General features: G+C 34.5%; 1 long non-coding RNA gene and 1 pseudogene across 12 annotated transcripts in view; both read left to right on the forward strand.

Moving 5' to 3' along the window:
* LOC147404445 (early light-induced protein 1, chloroplastic pseudogene) overlaps positions 1-1,091 on the forward strand; it is a 62,524-nt pseudogene extending 61,433 nt beyond the window's left edge. The window contains exon 3 of the transcript XR_015177284.1: positions 658-1,091. The product of XR_015177284.1 is annotated as an early light-induced protein 1, chloroplastic pseudogene (transcript). The remainder of the gene's footprint in view (positions 1-657) is intronic.
* Positions 1,092-3,925: 2,834 nt separating this feature from the next.
* Positions 3,926-15,284, forward strand: LOC147404450 (uncharacterized). Of its 11 annotated transcripts, none has more exons than XR_015177764.1 (9): positions 3,926-4,559; positions 5,859-5,954; positions 6,068-6,661; positions 6,857-7,554; positions 8,150-8,242; positions 8,331-8,585; positions 10,283-10,440; positions 10,550-10,901; positions 11,009-15,284. It is a non-coding gene; the product is annotated as an uncharacterized LOC147404450 (long non-coding RNA). The 11 variants fall into 11 exon arrangements; XR_015177769.1 differs by having other exon boundaries at positions 8,402-8,585; XR_015177770.1 differs by having other exon boundaries at positions 8,467-8,585.
* The last annotated feature ends 2,918 nt before the right edge of the window (positions 15,285-18,202 follow it).

Genomic DNA, 18,202 nt, shown 5'->3' on the forward strand with positions numbered 1-18,202 from the left:
TTACATTTCAAAGAGTTAGACTTTAAAATATCTCCTTTTCTTTGAATAGTACCTTAGGTGGCATGTATTGAGTTGTGGGAGGAGAGTTCCAGTCCTCCACCCAGGGTGGACACGATCTGGATTCTTAGTAGTTAATGTGAAGCCACGTCCATTGTTGTCTTAAATGCGACGTGGACGGACTTATAACCACCACACAACTTGCCTTTGATACCTATAAATATAGCTTCTAGAGTTACTTAACTCATTAACTTGAGAACTCTCGAACACCTCGTCCTACCATATTATTCTACTTTCAGAAATTCAAATGGCTTCATCAGCATCTGTGCATTCCATATTCTCAAGCAGCATGACACATGTCATGCATAGAAGCAGTAAGCCAAACCTAACACTCCCATCCACATTCGTGCCAAGTCAGAAACGAACAGTCGTTGCATGGCTGAGGTATTGTAGATTATAAACTACTTTTCGTTATATTTCATGAGAAATGATTCCCTGCATCTAACGGTTGAGAAATGATTTACCTGTGCAGCCAACAGTAACACCTCCTCCCCCTAAACCAAAGGTAGGTAGTAATAGAATCACTTTTAAAAAGCACTTGTCCAGGTTTTCCAAAAGCACTTTTAAGTGACTTATGTTTCTGTACAACTCTGCGTGCAGGATAGCAAGAAGTTTTTGGATGTGTTTGCATTTAGTGGGCCCGCACCAGAGAGGATCAACGGTAGACTTGCGATGATAGGATTTGTTGCTGCGATGGCTGTTGAGGTAACGAAAGGTGAAGATGTGGCAGCACAGTTGGCTAATGGAGGGATACCGTGGTTCTTAGGGACGACTGTGGTCCTGTCCCTGGCCTCTTTGATACCTTTGTTGCAAGGTATGAGTGTGGAATCCAAATCAGAGGAGTGATGACTTCTGATGCAGAAATGTGGAACGGTAGATTTGCGATGTTGGGTTTGGTGGCATTGGTCTTCACTGAGTTTGTGAAGGGTGGGGCCCTTGTGTAAGGTCCCACATCACCTCTGATGTGTTTAATCATGATTAAGGATTTTCTATGATTGTACGAAGTTGGAAAGTATAATTCTCCTCTAATCTAAATAATAAGTATTTGTTTACGTATGTTTCCTTACTAGCTTGTTGTAAGAGAGAAAAGAATAGAAATGAAAATTTTACTGTAAAGTTTATACCAATTACTTCTGCTTATGATAAAAACTCATAGAATAAGAGATCTGCTATAGGGAATCCAACTTTTACTTATTACAACCCAATTTCTCAAATTATTATCACACCCCAGTTAAAGATTAAAACACTCTTCAAACATTATAAAGGTTTACTTATTATGCTCTTTCAAATTATAATCTCAACATCACATAACATTACACCCGCTTCAAACAATTTCAGAACTTGTTTACAATCATGATTTGGTTCCTTTAAAATCGTAAATCCGAAAAATAGAAATCTTAAAATAAAGCTTTATTGGCACCCCAACATTTTCTTATAAGTAATATCTATATGAAATACTACCATTTAAAATTGGGTAATTATAAAAGCACCCCATGAATTAATAAGGACAACCCACACCGTAGCTGAATTTTTTTGTAAATCAGTTTTGTAATTCTATTAAAACTGATTTACCAAAAAAAAAAAAAGGATGATTTACGGTTCACGAAGTTGTTTTGATGGGATTAGAAGTTTCGGAATGGGTTGATTTTTGGTGAGGATGATCTCCTCATCATAAAGATCATCTTTATCAAAATCAGCTCATTTTGAAACTTTTAACCCATATAAGACAAAACAATTTGGCTATGGTGTGGGTTGGCTTATTAATTTGTGTACTAGTTTTATAATTACCCTTTAAAATTTGTATTAATACAAATCCTTTTAATATTCATATTATTTGTATATATTCCGCAAATACATTTTATATATGTATATATTTTATTATTTTTATTATGCAGTAGCAATTTTATAAAGAATTCTTTATCGGGTACACCCGAGAACCAAATATTGTCTATTTGCATATACACCCTAAAGTTGGAATAATTGCCCCTCAAACCTTGCCTTACTAAAATAATAAATAAATAAATAAATAACCATCCCAATATGTTAATGATGATCTCGTAATAAGAAGACTCATTTTCTTGAAAAACTCTCTTATTTCTCTCCAACCAAATCCCCCTACACACCGTTAAAGGTAGGATACTCCACAAGATCTTCTTTCTCCCAACAAACATAACTAGGTCCCAACTTTGAAGAAAAGACAAGATCTAATTCAAACACAACTAACTTAAGTCAAAGAGTAAAAATAAGTGGTCCCATATGGACGAGGATATCGGGCAATACAACAAGATGTGGGCCAAAGACTCCCCACTTAATTTATACAAAAAATAAAAGTTTTGGGTTATAAAACATCTTTTAATAAAGTGATCTAGAGTAAGAATTTTGCATGGGATGCCAACTAAATGAGGAACACATTAGATGGATTTTTGTGGCCTAAATAAGTGAGAAGAGAAATACAACAAAAGGGAGTAGAATCCAACAAAGTAGAGCAAAAAGATTTCACAGAAAAATAGTTACCTTTGGTACAAATCCACTCCTACCTATCTAACCCTAATAGCTATCTTGGATTGATCTCAAGCTAGTTAGTTAAGTTTGCAAGGTCCTAGATCTCTCAGTCATTGAAAACCCTTATAAAATCCCAAATTCCATGAGGGGCCACTCCTAGTAAGGTTCAAGAAGATTGCATTCGACAAATTCTTTTTCCTTGACAAAGTGTAAAGCTGTGGGAATTGAAGGCAAAGAGGTATAATGCCACACCACCAATCCTCCAAAATTTTGATTTTGTCATCCCTCCCCAAGCAAGCCTGTAAAAATGATCGTACACCACAAACGTATCTAACAAACAAGTAAACAAAGCAACATAAGGTAAAACCCGGAGGCAACTTTGTTGATATAATATTGAGATTACACGGTGTAACACATAGGTGTGTTAAAAAGTAATAGATGTTCCTATGACACGTGGGACTCCACGTAGCTTGGCTCGAGGGCTTCAATCAACGTGGGTGTAGGCCGGGGATTGGGAAGCACACAAAAGATGTCACTAAAACATTTTTGATTTATAACGGTGTTTTATAACAGCGGATAATTTTATCCGTCGCTATATATACATTTATTGCAGCGGATATATTTATCCGCCTCTATAGATATATATTTTTGCAGCGGATAATTGTATCCGTCGCTAGAGGGACCTACAAACCCAGAAAATTCACACTAATAGTTTTCTGTTTATTCAGGCTCATATAGCAGCGGACAAATAAATCTGCCACTAAAAAATCAAATTTTTTTAATATAAAAAACTCACTTTAGTATAGGTTCTCCCCTATGAATTTTTTTAAATTGAATATAGCAGCGGATGATATTTTCCGCAGCCGTAGAGTCCAATTTCTTATTAAAAAAAGTGTTTTTAAATGGAGTAAGCAGCGGATGGTATTGTCCGCAGCTGTAGAGTTCAATTTTTCTATTAAAAAATCTCGTTTTAGTGAGTTCTTTCTATCAATTTTTGTTAAATTAAATATAATAGCAGATTATATTTTTCATAGCAGTAGAGTGAAATTTTTTATTAAAAATCTCGTTTTAGTGTGCACGGCCAAAATTTTTAAATTGAGTATAGCAGCGAATTGTATTTTTCGCAACTATAGAAGCCAATTTTTCTATTAAAAAACTCGTTTTAGTGAGTTCTTTTTATCAAATTTTTTTAAAATTTAATATAACAAAGGATTATAGGTTCCACAGTTGTAGAGACTACAATATTGGATCTGTACCGTCGATTTATAGCAGCGGAGGAAAATTTCTGCTACAGTATGGTGGTTTTTTTGTAGTGGATAATTTGATCCGCTGTGATAGGAACACATTCGTATTTCGATCTATCTACAAATGGCAGCGGAAACAAAATCCGTCTGTAAAAATTTCTCAACCTTGCGGAAAGAATAGTGCGCGAAATTAAAATTTTTTCCGTCTTCCCTCTCATTTCCCTCCTCGTTCCTTCGTTTCTGTCACTCTCTCGTTTTCTCTCTTCGTCTCTGCCACTCTCTCTCGTTTTCTCTCATTCTGTTGGTGCTTGTCACTACGTGAAAACTTGTTAAATTCGAATATTTCTAGGTTTTCATTTATAAGTAAAGAGAAAACAACAGAACCTAGATTGTATTCATCTATCTCTCGATCTCCTATCTTTTTCACATTCTCCGCTTGTGTCATTCTCCTTCAATTTTTCTCATAGCTTCTCTCCTGGTCTCATTCTTTCTTGATCTCCTTTGATCTGTCTCTCATTCTCTGTCTCGATCTCTCTCATTCTTCGTCTCAATCTCTTTTGATTTCTCTCTCTCATTTTCCCTCTCTTGATCTCATCTTTGTCATGATATCTCGGTCTAATCTCCTCTGAGAAACGAAGGGAATAGAGAAAATCTCTCTCTCTTTGTAAAAAAAATTTGGAGTCTTCGAGAGAAACATGAGCTTCTTGTTTGTCTTCAAGAGTTCCAGATCGATTGGATGAAATTCTACTAACAGAGGTAAGGATTTCAAGTTTGGATTCAAAATTTTTATTTTTATTTTTTATTTTAGACTTAATTTCACATTTTCTTCATGCTTTGTGAAAGTCAGATCGTTTAGAAGTTCTTTTAAGAAAATTGAGAGTTTGAGCTCAAATTCACAACTTTTCCTAAGTTGTTTTTGTTTTCTATTTTTCAAAATTTCAGATCGAATAGATCCAATTTATTTTTCTTAAATTTTGAATACGAAACTCTTTATAATTTTTTGACAATATTTATACATTTGATATGAGCGTGTATACGCACTTTCACATGAAACATGGCAAGTCCTAGAACAAGATTTGTCAAAATTTTTGGTCTTTGGCATTTCTGAAGTATTAATAAAGGGTGTATTAACACATGAATATGTAGCTTAAATGTTTATTGAACAATTTGGGTAAAATATTTAAGAAAAAATAGTGTATAACCATGAACATTGAGAATCCTAGGCAAATTAAACATAAGAAGCTAATGTTGGAATTGTGCAGTAAAAGTAATGTGAGTGTGGGACTGATTAAGGCATCTACCATAAACTAGGTATGAAGGAGTTAAAATTATGCCCAGAGACGAATAATTGGGTGCTGCATGACTATAGGATAGCACTGCTTTCTTTTCAGTCTGTATAGCAAATGAGTCAGAACCTTTTCATCCTATAATCATTACCACAACTTCAAGGTTTTCTGTAAGATAACTCTTTCAATTAATAGAACGAGGTTATTCCTCAATATGATCCATAGGGAATTCGAGTGGTTTGTCATTTGCCAGGAGATCATTCAAGCCTCTTGAGGTTTTGATGACATTGTGTGGGTGAAAGATGTTTATAACTTTTCTTATTGCTCAGTGAAGCAAACAAGTTGGGTGTTTATTATTTGGGGAATGAATGATCTAAGAATAAATTATGGAACATTGAGCAGTAGCTAGTTTTCAAATTACTGAAAAATGGTACGGTTGATTCCTCCTTTTAGAATCATTTAGACATTTCCACAAAAAGGAATCTTGCACCTTTTTCAATTATTTTTGTATAAAACATAGAAAAACTTATCCATAAGTAAATTGGACCACCTAAGGGGAATGAATTTTTGGATAATAGGATATCCACCACTACTTTTTTGGGATTTGTTAACTTATATGACGTTTCAAATAGATATTGTTTGTTGCATTTTCTTATGAGCTTGCTAGGCATTAGATATTATCCTTTTTTTTAAATAACAAATTTCTTTAATTTTGATGAGTTGCATTTAGGTCCTTCAAAGTTCTTTGACTCGAATGTTTTATCTATAGGTTCCCTGGAAAAGTCTAGGCAAAGAATCTGTTATTGTTCTTATTGACTGCGTCTTTGTTTTTGCGCATCCTACTCCTGATGGACGAACACTCAAGGTATGGAATATTAATTATGTTAGTTCGTTGGGGAAGGAATTTTCTTTTGTTTCTAGTTATTACATACTTTGTGTTGAATTAGAGTTTACTTCACTTTTCATAATTTCGTGTAGGAAGAAGACATGGAAATTTTTTTTGAAGCCAAACTTCAACAGATTGAGGTGCATATATTTCATTAATATGGCTCATATTTTGTTACATTTTGAAGCCCATTGTACATGATATTTTTTCTACTATTTTTGTCTCACTTAGGAGAATTGGTGTATGCTTTTGGATTTTGTGTTTTAATTATGCTTTTATTTAGTAAGTAAATTCTGTTTCTGTGAAAGCATGATCTAGTACTTATGCATTGAGATGTTTTTATTGGTTATATCCTTCTATGTGATGTGGCCTGAATGAATAAAATATCTGTCACGTGTCCTACTTAACTTTGTTACCTTTCATGAGGAGCTGTCAACTTAACCCTTTGAAAGCCTTATTTTATTTGAGATTAAGTTGTCACATCAACATGGACTACTTGTTTGCACGTTGCTAATGTTCTTCTATCCTACTGTTGCGTTGTATGAAGCTTTGAGGATAATAATTAAGTAGTGGTTGGTTCTAATGCTATTTAGTTCATTCCTCTTTCAAATTTCTTGATTTCTTTGTGCACACAGGAGGCAGAATCAGCAACCCTTGAAGCAAAGGCTAGATCTAAGATGGGAAATGTAAACTTTTTTCCCATATCTATCTTCCCTTTTGTTGGAAATACAATTGTCTATCTTATAAAATAGTCACTCATATTATTCAACTTTATGTTATTGTTGATTTGATCCATTTTGCTATTATTAGATTGTATATTGTAATATTCCTTTCAGTTGGCTCAATTGATGGGTTGATTATTCTGTGGAAGTTAAATGTAGCATTAGAGTCATTGTGGCAAGAATTGAGTGACTGTATAAGCATAACTGAGGCGAAGCTGGGGCAGAGCTCATCTTCTTGTCCTATATCAAATCCAATTGCCGGGGAGCATGTAGCGGGTGCCTCCTCTGTTTCCACCCCTTCCTTTTGGCACACAACGACTCTTACCATTTATCGAGGCTTTTTTTGTTTTGTGTGAGAAGCTGCAAACGAACCATTCCATCATGCTGCAAGATCATGTATATGCTACTGCAAGAGAAGTCAGAATTTGCTGACAATTCGTCATAATCGTTAGTTATGTATGGGGGGGGCTGTCCAGGGGCGACATGATGCTGCTGCCATGACATTTGCAAGGTTTGCTGAGAAGCATTGACGCCTTGTGAATGCTTTTGTCAGACAGAATCCTGGTTTGCCGGAGAAATCAATTTCTATGATGTTGAAGGCACCAAGGCTTATCGATTTTGACAACAAAAGAGCATATTTTTGCTCAAGAATCAGGCAACAACATGAGCAACTTTCTGTCCCATTGTGCATAAGTGTTCGTCGTGTATATGTCCTAGAGGATTCTTATAATCAATTAAAGATGCGACCTAGTAAGGACTTGAGGGGACGTTTAAATGTGCAGTTTCAAGGTGAAGAATTGATGCTGGTGGTTTGACAAGAGAATGAGGAGAAGCACATCCTTTATGAGAAAACTGAGGTAAGAAGATGCCAAATTATACTATGAGCAATTTTTTTGGGGAGGGGGTTGGTGGGGGATACTAAAATCCCTTTTGGGATGGGACTAGTCCCTACGATCGCACATCTACACCTTATCTAAGTACTAGGGTCACAACATGGATCATATTTTACCATTCAACTCTAGCTAGACCTATATCTACTTTCTAAGGTATGCATCTTCAGAACTTTTCTTACTTCCTCAATTTACACCATTTTTGGCCTTCCTCTTGTCTTCTTAGAGCCTTCACAAATATCTCTAATGTCAATCTCTGTGATCTTCAAGAAAAATATACTAAGTTTCATCTTTTTAACTTTCCACTGAGAAAACTGGAAAAACTTCTATATCTTATACTAAGGTAGGTTCTGTTTTTTTATTTTTTTTTTTATTTATTTATATATATATATATATATATTTTATAATTATCATACCTCATTCTTCGAGTTCAATCAGTAATGTATTCGTTTAAATTAATATGACATTTACTGCTCCAATCTTTGATATGTTTTCTCTTTTTCGGGGATTTGGAAAGAAAGTAAATTTAGACCCCTTTTCTTGCTTCTTGCTATCCATGAAGCTAGCGAAGGATCTGGCTTTGGTTGATGAAGTTCCTTTAAGCTGATTTTACACCATTGAAGGAAGAAATCTTTCTTGGAGTTTCCATGTACAGGTTAGCTACATATATTGCTTCCCTTGAAATGGATCTCTTTCTGAGTTATCTTTTTGACCAGTCAGTGTTGGGGCTCCAAATTCTACAGATTAGAGTTTTCCATCTCATAGACATGGAAATTACTTATTTTTATCATCTAACACTGTTGTTTGGGGCTAGTTTCCCAATACAAAATCGTGGAGTTGCAATAATTGCAAATGATGTTTCTCATTTTGGTTTCCTAGCAATGCTCTCCCTTTCCTCGGTAGTTGGGGCAGCATTTATGTTCTACCGATGGTTAATAAATCCAACTGATGAACAAAGAAAGCTTTTCTCCTTTGATCCTCAGTTTTGATCCCATAGTGTAACTACTCTCCCCTTTTTTAATTGAGTAATTAGTTTTTTGCTGCATAATCCCCACATTGTTGCAATGCTGTTGTTAATTTAAATTAGGTACACTAGTCTCCAAGAAACATACCATTTAAATTTAAAACTCACCAACCAGTTGTCAAAAGGACAGTTCAGTTGGCGGGCCACCATTTGTCAAAACATCACCACCTAAAACCCCTCCTGCAATGATTACAACCTAGAAGACCCATATGACCCACAACTATGCATAGGAGCATTTGAAAAAATAGCAAAAGAGTCCATTTTTTTGCTAAAACTTTTAAAATTTGAGGATTTTTTAGACATGGGCTCAATAACACCAATTATGAGATGATTTGAATCATGAATTAGATTTATTTTTTCATAGTTGAGATGAGGTAATGGGGATGCTCTAATCAGATTTATTTGCTAAAAAAATGTTCCAAGGTTGTGTTATCTTGTAGAAACTAAAGTTGAAATTAATGTGAGCCATTTTTTTGTTTTTGTTTTTGCTTATTGATGATAATAGTTCTGTGGGTCACGTTGTGATGGTTCCTCTATGGTACAATTTGTGTTAAATCACTCATGGTTGGGTGATATCTCAAAAAGTAGTCTATAAAATCTTTCTGTTAATTCGTGTTAATTTTGTAATTTTATTTTAGGGGTATTTCTGTAGTTCAATTTGTGGAGGCCCTAATTTGAGGGAGGTATCTCAAAAAAAAAAAAAACAAAAAGCAGTATGTAAAATTTTCTGAATGCCAACAACCAAAATAACATTAACAATAGATGCTAAATAGAGAACTTGGTAGGTTGAGTTGATTAACTACTTAGAAAGCAATGTATTACCAGAACAACCCAAGGCTTTTTTATGGGGAGAAAAGGTGGCAAAAAGGCTTCAACAAACAAATGTCTAATGAGGGTTGAGTTAAAAAAACAAAAGAATAAGCCTGAATATATAGTATAGGAGCTACTTCTACATAGAGAGATTCAATAGAACTTGGATCATTACCTTAACCTCGTTATAGGGAATGGATGGGTATCATGTTACCTGTACTCCACTGACATTAGATATGTCGATGAAATGGAAACAACATATGAATCTTCAATCTTCAAGCCATTTAGATAAACTTACAAGCAGAAAGTCACAACTTTAGAGAGAACATCACAAAAGTAGACCTTGAGTTGCCCAACCAACAATAATTTTGATCGTGGAAGAATAATCACAAAAGTAGATCCTCAGTATCCTTAACAACAGAATGTATGAAGACTTGGACTAAGCTTCAAATGAAGATGAAGACGATTTGGAATGCTGCCACCAAAGATTTACTATATGATGGACAGTTGTGATCAACATTTACTACATTCCAACCAAAGAGACAATTACTTCAATACAACTAGCAAAAAAAAACATGAAACAACACCACCAACACAGGTAAAGACCAACTAAATAACTTCAATAGAAATTTCTTGACATGTCAAACAATCTTAGTAATGTGTCATACAGATTATAAATCAAAATTTTTTGACATGTACTAAACTTACTCAGTATGTGCTGGGTTCGCCCATTTGTTCCATACTTCTGTTTTATGGTTTAATTTTTTTTCTTTTTTTTTCCTTGGTATGTTTATAGTGATCGTTTATAGTGCAATCTGTCTAGACCTCTGACATTTAGCTTGTGGAGTGTGTTTTATTTAGGTTGCTTGCATATGAGAAAGTTGAATCTGTAAAATCAAAGGAAGCAGCTCAGCAGAGGAGTCATACAAAGAAAAGCTGATTTTCTTTTAGATGGTTCGTGGGAACGCAAGCTTCTTCTCTTCTCTTGAAATTGAATCTTCTTCTTCAAGGCTTCAAAGGTCATTTCCATTTCTTGTATACATTTCTTCTTTGCTTCTTCTCCGAGCATTCTGCTTGTAGTTATATTTATTTTAGACAACTTATTTCAGATGCTTTTTTAAATCTCAGGCGTACTTCCTCTGAAGATGACTCTGACAGGAATGATTCTGAGGGATCATAGTTGACAAAGGAAAGACTAACAAATTAAGAATGACAGGCAATTAATAAGTTACTGAGTTATCAGCCTAATGAGGATTTGAATTTTTCTTCAAGAAAGGGTATGCAGAATATGGTACAATTCGTGGTAAACATCTCTAACGGTCAGGATGCTGCCAGAATCATCAACAACAACCAGACTGAGATTCTTTGTAGTAGATTTGAACAATTTCATGTCACCACCAAGTTTTATCATCTTAGCACCCATCATGATGTTTCATTGAGATTTAATGGCTTATATGCTCCAAAAGGTTCACTTGCACAGGTTTGTTTGCAACATAATATCCTTATATTTGTCTCTTTTTTTTTTTTTTGATTTTCTCCTTAGTGCATTCCTTTTCTGATATTGTTTGTTGAACAACATGAATTCAGAGAGTCAGTAGCGAGCGGAAGGTGAATGCTTTAGCTGCCACTTTTGTGCACTCACCTATTGGAGAGAACGTGGACTGGCGACTTTCGACTAGCTACAATTGCTCCATGCTATGTCACGGTGTTTTTTTTTAACCTTGGCTATTTTTTTTATTGGATTGCTATTGAGAAGCACATGAATGAATTTTCATTCTTCCCTCCCTATGGTGTATATGCTTTTTCCTGCATGTGTGTTTTTTTTTTTGGTGGGCTCATTCTCCTCCTCTTTGATTAGAAGAGGAGGGGACATGACCTGGGAAACCCTTCCGGACGGTATTATCCATTATTTTTATTTTTATCCTGGGACAAGGCACTTAGGTGCGGTTACAGTCTAAAGTGAATGTTTTGGAACACTATGAATGTTTTTGTTCTATATGTTTCCATTTCTGTGTTCGAAGAAATGTTTTGGAACACTATGAATGTTTTTGTTCTGTATGTTTCCATTTCTGTGTTCGAAGAAATGTGAAAGAATGCAATGATAAGGTATTTAATCTTTTTTTTCCCCACTAAAGTCTCGGGGTTTTGCTTTCGATTTGAAGGATTGAAAGTTCACATTTTGAAAGAAACAATTTATTTGTTTCAATTTTAATGAATTTGGACTTTTTATTTGGATGTCAAACTTTGGAATGTGAAAATGTGAATTTGTTATACTTGTATAATATATGATTAGTTTCCATAGACAAACTTCTAGACAAAGTGTTGTCCTATATAGGCTAAAAGTTTCAGAATGGCCTGGTTTTTTGTGAGATGATCTCTATAGTGACAAAATCATCCTCACAAAAAAATCAGCCCATTCTGAAATTTCTAACCCTATTTTATAAGTTGAAGAATCATGGACCGTCAATTTTTATCATTAGTTTGTAACCACTTTTCATGGGATTATCTCCATCCTCACAAAAAATCAACCCATTCCGAACTTTTTAGCCATATATCTTTACTTTCACTCTTATTACAGATATATATGAGAATGTGGGAGGTCAGACGGAGGTGCAGATACCCCCATTTTTCATTTTTAAAAATAGACCTATTGCAGCGGATATTAATAGTTGCCGTTACATGTAGTATATTTTATTTATTAAAAATAGACCTATTGCTGCAGATATTAATATCCGCCACTAAATGTAGTATATTTTTATTTATTAACAATTGACCTATTGCAGCGGATTTTCTTATCCGCTGCTATATGTGGTATATTTTATTTGTTAAAAATTGAATTATTGTAGCGGATCTTAATATCTGCCACTATATGTAGTATTGTTCGAGCTGTAGATGATGATAAAATAAAGAACAAAAGAAAACCTTGGCAAGCAAGGGGTCGAACCACAGAGACAACGTTAATCCAAAGTAAATTTCTTCAAATCCAATTCAAGTTTTCGAAAAACTTTTAAAAATAGTTTGCAGGAGATGATTTATTTAAAATAAACTACTAAAATAGAATAAATTTAAGAATATGAGAGAGAAGTGTAGATCAATTGGATCTACCTTCACAAGCTTTATCAGTGAATTCTGATTCTCTATTTATCTCGATCCACTAAACAAAACTAATGTTTGTGGATCGAAAAATTAAACAGTTATAATATAAATAAAAATCAAAAGTATGAAATAGTTTAGGTCGAGATTATTAGGTAAACATTAACTATTCTCTGTAGAGCATGGATCTTCTTGAACTTATCAAAGAAAGAGACCATCAAAACTTTAAAAATAATTAATATTCAACTTAATAATAAATACCTATGTTATCACAATAAACTATTAAATCATTATTAGAATCGTAAAACACTAACAAAACTTACTCAGGCTTCTTCAATCGATCTACCGAAGATTTAACCAATAATTATTGTAAGAACAATAAAGCAAAAATAAAATAAAGGAAACATGGAGAGAAAAGAAAGATGGACGAAAGAAGTTATCTTTATTGCTTGACTTCAAACCAACGGAGCCTCCTTACAACTTTCATAAAACTCAGAAAAGAAAGAAAATAAAACACTAATCTAATTCTCTGAAATCTATCCTCAAACTAACTCTCCCTTTCATCTCCCTTCAACTCTAGGTCTGGTCTTCTATTTATAGAGAGACCAGATTAGGGTTTTCTATTGAAATTAAGATTTCGGAGACTTTCCGCATTTACATAAAATACTAAAAATAATCTACTGCGAATGGTATCCAGCCGCCAAGTTTCAATACAAATCTTGAGGTTTGACTTTCTTAATTGACCGTGCCACCGCAGTTGACCATGGCGCAGCCGTGAAGTTTTAATCAATTGATTTGACTTTTGATCTACGGTCTTCTTTTGGATCCCGGATCATAGTGTTAACTTCAGTTTTTCCTGATTCATCTTGAAACTTTACGAATAATTCTTGTTACGCGTAAATAATCGTAATTAGTACCGAATTACATAATTAAATGGAAAACACGAATTATTATGGACTAATAATGAAATATATGTAATTAGTGGGTTTCGCGTATAATTTATTGATAAAGTCTATGTAATTAGGGTTCTAGAAACGACTTTCTAGACCTTGATCACACCCCGAACCTAGATTTTGCTAGTCTCGAGTAAAAATAAATTAAAACTAAGTCACAAACAACTTTCGTAGGTTACACGACTGCATTTAGCGAATGCAGCAAGCCCTTAAACCCCTAGGTTAATCCTAGTGGACGAGTTTGACTTGTGAGGGTTTGCAGTAAATATACCCACAAAATTCTAACACTTTATAAAAATATCAAAGTCAAACTCAATGTATGTAAGGTAAACATAATGATATTTCACAAATCAGTCAAAGGTCCATACGTTTAAGCAAAGTTCTAGTTTTCACTCCTCAGTTTAGAAAATTTCAAACATAACTTAAGTGCTCGTGCAATTTTTTTGATTTTTCTTTAAAAAATATCTTTTGTAGGAACAAGATTTCACCTCCTAACTATTAAGAATTGTCGGTTCTTCTCAGTTCTAACTCGAAACTAAGCATCCTGTCTAGGATTTGAGAGGTGTGGATGTTTACTTTAATACCTCTAAGGGGTTTTATCGATGATATTCCAGTTTACTCATGTTTTTACTATTGACGACTTTCACCCTATTGACTACTTTATTTTTCCACATTCGACTCTTTTCCTTTTTGCACTTTTTTAGCTCAAGTATTTTTACTTTTTTTCTTTTCTCAACTTCACCACTTTTCTGGTATTCTTTTTACAAAAAACAGGTAGCCATTTTCAAGGTACCCAGTCTAATCCTATGGTTGCTGTCTAAGTCATATTATCTCTAGTTCTGTTTTTCTTCTAACCAGCCAACCAAAGAACAAGGAAGTCATAGCTCACTAGATTCGGTTTCCCCTAACATCCTAGATAGAGAAGAGGGTCAACACTTGTTCCATAAAATCTTATTTTTACTCAATTAGAAGTGTCATGAATTTTTTAAAAATATTCTTTTGATTTTCTTTATAAGGAATATCAACAAAAACTTATGATAAAAAATTAGGACATAAGCCTGAAATTTGAAATTCATATGTAAACAGTACATAGAAAAAGTTTGAAGAAAATATTTTAAAAGTGCTAAATAAAATTTTTTTTCAATTTTTTTGTTTTTGAAAACATGAAACTAAACTAGCAGTGAAGTAAATATGAAACTGAACTATCAATAAAATACAATGCAATTGTGAGTGTAGACACCCCATTTTTGCACTCTCCTGATTAATCAACTCGTCAACCCGATCGCAAAGGTTCCCAATGATGGATGTTTATTCCAATACTTCATTTTGTTACCAGATATGTTTCAGAAATCCGGATGAGGTATCTCGAACTGACAAAACTTAGAAACCACGCTACGCTAGGTAAATACGACCCCAGAAACATAGAAATCATCATCTTGCAAACCAAAAAGAAGCTTCACGATAAAAATCACTAAAAATGACCAAATTATCAAAATACCCCTAACATCAAAACAACCTTAGAGCCTACATTACGCTTAGGAAAACCCACTCAAACACATAAAATAACAAATCGAAACCAAGTAAACCACTTCGTCAATTTTCACAAAATTTGGTAAAATTACGAAAATACCCCTCATAAAGTTCACGACCATTTCATAAAAAAAACTTCATAAATGACAAAAACCAACATTCCCATTGAATTCCTTATGAAAAACTGATTCCAAAACATCCTGGAACATTGAAAAATGACTTAAAACGTAAAAAATCCTCTCCGAGGGCAAAATGGTAATTTCACAATCTTAATAATTAAAAATTTCAAAATTAAAAATAAATCATTAAATAATGTAAAGTGAAACATTAATAAAATTAATTATTAAAATTTAAACCAAAAAATTTATCAATCAGGTTTTAAGCAAAATTGTTGAGGGTTCGCAAGATATTTCTTTAAGGACCCCTCCATTTGGGAGTCCAAAGAATCAAAGATATAATAGAGGGGGGTTCTCCAAAAATTTAAAGTCAATCAAGCAAGACTAAAGTCAAGATATTAAAGTCAATCAAATAAGACTAAAGTCAAAATTAAAGTCAATTAAGTAAGACTAAAGTCAAGTATTAAAGTCAATCTCATAAGACTAAAGTCAAAACCCTAATCTAAACTAATCAAGTCAATCTCATAAGACTAAGGTCAAAACCCTAAATCAAAACCCTAATCTAAACTAATCAAGTCAATCTCATAAGACTAAAGTCAAAACCCTAAAACCCTAAAGACTAAGTCTAAAAAAACCCTAATCAAACCCTAATGCTTCTAAAAACTTTATAAATAGGAGCCTCCACACCCTATTTTCGTATCAAAGAAAAAACCCTAAAAAAGTAGGTAAAGAAGCCTCCACAACCTCCCAAAAACCCTAATTTTGGAGCCCCAACTCCTTCCCTAACACTCCTACTCCGATTTTAGCCTAAAAAACACCCAAAAACCTCTAAAAAACATCCCAAAAATCCACAACAAATTCGAAGCACCCAGATCCAAGAAGGAGATACCTTACCTCGAAGATCAGAAATCAGATCCGAAGATAGAACGAAGTCAGGAATACGGTACAAGGAGTCGTTTTCACCAGATCTGAGGGAATATCACTTTTGCAGATCGAAGGTAAGATTTTTCATTATTTTTTAATCTAGGTTTGTCATTAGCGATGTAGATTTATTTGGGATAAGTAGAGACCGGCAATGGCCGGGCGGGGTTGGTGCCTAACACCTTCCAACCCCGTAACATGATCCCCAGATTCAGATTTTCTATAGTAGATTAGTTCATTATCCGTTTTAGAGTCAGTTTGGTTCCTAGACCATAATAACTAGGTGGCGACTCCCAAACCTCAAGGGTCAAAAGCGGATCCGCGCACCCCGCGGATCGAGGGCGCTTTCAGTGAGCTAACCTAATACCCCTAAACCTAAATGACATATTGTCCTCAATATGCAAGAAATAAGGAAAAAAAGAGAAATGTTAGATCACACCTGAATCAATTTTGGCGTTAATGTGCAAACTTTTGTTATAACTAATCTAAAAAAAGTGAAAGTTATAACAATAATAATTTCCAAAGCAATTATTGCATAAAAGAAATCCTACCTAATATTTGAAAAATAGCCTAATTAAAAACATTCTAATCTAAAAAAGGAAATCTTAACTATACTACTAAAAACAAACAAATAAAAACACATGGGTTGCCTCCCAAGCAGCGCTAAGTTTATTGTTGTCAGCCAAACAATGACATGAAGCTAATCTTGATACACAGGATTCCTCAGATATGAATCTTTTTTTTTTGGGTGGTAGTGTGAGAAATGGCTTGAGTCATTGACCATTGACTTGAAAAATACTACCATCCGTTGTATTGAGTATCTCAATGTTGCCATAGGAATTAATTTTATGGACCACAAAGGGTCCTGTCCATCGAGATTTCAATTTTTCGACAAATATGTGAAAGCGGGAATTATAGAGTAATACCTGTTGACCTATATGGAAGGACTTTCTTGGAATGTATTTGTCATGCTAGGCCTTTGTACGCTCCTTGTATAGTCGAGCATTATCGTATGCATCATTACGCAGTTCTTCTAACTTAGAGAGTTGAAGCTTTTTGTGCTCTCCTACTTTGACGAGATGAAAGTTAAGATGTTTTATAGCCCAATATGCACGGTGTTCGAGTTCTACTAGGAGATGATAGGCTTTTCCAAATATGAGACGATAGGGGGACATGCCAATCGGAGTTTTGAAAGCAATCCGATATGCCCACAATGCGTCATTTAATTGCAAAACCCAATCCTTTCGTGAGGGATTGACTATTTTTTCAAGAATGATCTTGACTTCGTGATTGGAGATTTCGACCTATCCACTCGTTTGAGGGTAATATAGAGTGGTGACCTTGTGAGTGATAGTGTATTTACGCATGAGACTTTCAAAAATTCGATTACAAAAATGCTTACCTCCATCGCTAATGATTGCCCTTGGGATACCGAAATGAGCAAATACGGTGTTTTTAAGGAAGTTGACAACGACTTTGTGATCGTTGGTCCGACAGGCTGTTGTTTCTACCCATTTAGATACGTAATCGACCGTGACTAAAATAAATTGGAATCCATGCGAAATGGGAAAGGGTCCCATGAAATCAATGCCCCAAACATCGAAAATTTCAATGATCAAAATGGGTTGTTGAGGCTTTTCATTCCTTCGGTTAATCTTTCCTAAATGTTGGCGTCGATCACACCATTTAGCGAAGATGTGGGCATCACGAAAAAATGTTGGCCAGTAAAAGTCACATTACAACACCTTTGCTGCTGTTTTCTTCCCTCCAAAGTGTCCACTACAGGCGTGGTTGTGGTAGAAATCGAGTATATGTTTCTGATCATGGACAGAAATACACCAACAAATTATTTAATCTGGGCAGTACTTAAATAAGTACAGGTCATTCCAAAATAACCATTTAGCTTGGGCGAGAAATCTAAGTTGCTCTTGTTTCTTCCATGAGGTCAGTGTTTGTCTAATCACCAGGTAATTGACAATGTCAGCGTACCAAGGTGTATCCATATTGGAGATAGACATCAGTTGTTCATCTGGAAAGTTCTTAGAGATTGGAAGGCAGTCAGAACTTGTTTCAACTACCAGTCTGGATAAATGATCGGCAACCACATTCTCGCATACTTTCTTATCTCGAATTTCCAGATCAAATTCTTGTAGTAAAAGAACCCATCG

Source organism: Akebia trifoliata, chromosome 4 (genome assembly GCF_017979445.1).
Source record: "Akebia trifoliata isolate Shusen 1 chromosome 4, ASM1797944v1, whole genome shotgun sequence".
NCBI classification, from domain to species: Eukaryota; Viridiplantae; Streptophyta; class Magnoliopsida; order Ranunculales; family Lardizabalaceae; genus Akebia; species Akebia trifoliata.